This window comes from Hirundo rustica, chromosome 1 (assembly GCF_015227805.2).
Source record: "Hirundo rustica isolate bHirRus1 chromosome 1, bHirRus1.pri.v3, whole genome shotgun sequence".
NCBI classification, from domain to species: domain Eukaryota; kingdom Metazoa; phylum Chordata; class Aves; order Passeriformes; family Hirundinidae; genus Hirundo; species Hirundo rustica.
In genome coordinates, this window is record NC_053450.1 from 87909578 (window position 1) to 87911512 (window position 1935).

The window sequence follows — 1935 nt, forward strand, 5'->3', positions numbered from 1 at the left end:
CACTGCCTTATTTTCAACTCCCAAACTGTTTTTCCTGGCTTTATGACGGCTTGCAGAGTTCAGAGGCGAGGGCAAGCGTGGAGATCCCTGGGCAGTTTCTGACTCCCCTCTTACCATGTGTGTGGCTTTACTACTTCTTTGCACTATTTTGACCAGCAGTGGAGAAATTGTCAGGGTATCATGAGACTACACCTCTGAGTCCGAAGTTTGGGGAGAGAAAGAGACAGTCTGGTTTTGTCTGATGATCTGAGCCTAATATGGCTAACATGCTGGTGATGTGTAACCTGCTGCTTGGGTGGAAAGCAGAGATCCAGTGGACACGGGCACAGAAGGTGGAACACAGGTAGTGAAACACTTACCCAGTGACTTGACTGGGCAGTGGGATTGCTTTATGTGATAGGCAGATTGCATCAGTGCCTTGCAAATGAGATGAAGCCATGAACCAGCTCAAAGGTGAATTAATCATTCATCCTTATTAATTATGTATTTTACCTGCAAGCAAGCTGCTCTGACATGGGAAAACTGGTGCATTTTGACCAGTTGTCATTGTGTCTTTTGAACGTTCTCTCTGCTGAAGACAAGATCTTTGCCATTAACAAAATATTTGTGCTGTAATTGACAGTGACACCAAAGAGTAACTAATGCCTGGACTAGACTTCAACCCTTCTAAATCATAAATATTCACCTACTGAGTGCAAAACTGACCTGTTTTCTTCTGCCATTGAGCCACAAGTAAAACAGGACAGGTCCTATTCTAATGCCTATTTTCATACAAGTGCAGAAGCTTCAGGGAAATGCTGATTTCTAAAGTACTGAGCTTTACCCCCAAACAATGTGTGCTCATGGACATTTCTATACTCTCTGTTTTAATTGTTTCCATTGCATGCTGGGTTATTGTGGACTTAATCAGTATGTTTTTTTCCTGTTTGTTTCTTAACTTGACACTTGAAGGATGTTTTAGCATAGAATAGGTGTGGAGTAGGAACCTGGCACAATGCTTTCTTCAAATTCATAAATGTAACTATGACCTAACCCCACTGTCAAATCAATGTATTTTCAGCTGAGGATTTTGCACCAGTGTTGTGGGTTGACTCTTTGCCTTGTCTCCTTCCCACTTGTTCAGCTGCATTGACAAAATGCTGTCAGGTTGCTTATACTTCAGTTTTAATGTGTGAGGTTTTTTAAAGATACCTGTAAGGTTTGAGGATTTGTTTACTCAGAAGAGGAGCACTTGGGACACACTGAAGTATGCAAGAAACCTCTGCCTGCCTACCGCTTGTCTCATTCTGATGTTCATTGGCACAAGACGGTATCTTGTTGGAATTGCAGCACTGAAAAGCACTAAAAAGTCTTTAAGAGGCACAGTTGGAAAGGGAGGACAGGTTGGGGTGGGACCTTTGGTTCTTCAGGGCAGACAGCACCTTGGGGCAGTCTGCATGGTTCATATTTGGGGAGAATTTTGTCTGTGGGGCTGTGGTTGCTTTGTTTTCCAATGAGTCCCTGCTTAGGAAAGTATTCTCTCTCTCCACATGTGTCTGGGGCTGACCTGCAGCAGGGACCCCATGTGGTGGGCTGGTTTCATAAAGGCTTTCGAGTTCCAGAGATCAGCTGTAAATTTTTTCCAGAAAAGTTGTTGATTAAATTAGGCGGGATGCTAGTGAGCACCTGGCGCAAACGGTCTTCCTCTCTCCTTAGTGCAGGGCCTTACCATGATTGTTGACAGTTTTGATGCTCCATTTGTGCTGTAGGCATTTAGCTGTATTCCTGCTTGCACTCCATCAGCTAATTTGCTAGTACAGAAGCAAAAAATCTGCATAAATGTGATGTTCAATGTAGGTACTGAATTTCCAAAGTGCAGAGTGTTTTATGCTGCTTGAAACGAGAGAGGCGCATGTGTGACCTCACAGCTGACTTTGTGCTGTAATTCTCTTCCAG

General features: G+C 43.6%; 1 protein-coding gene across 4 annotated transcripts in view; it reads left to right on the plus strand.

The window, feature by feature from the left end:
* Positions 1 to 1935, plus strand: part of RREB1 (ras responsive element binding protein 1) — a 121847-nt gene that overhangs the window by 116185 nt on the left and 3727 nt on the right. The window lies entirely within an intron of this gene.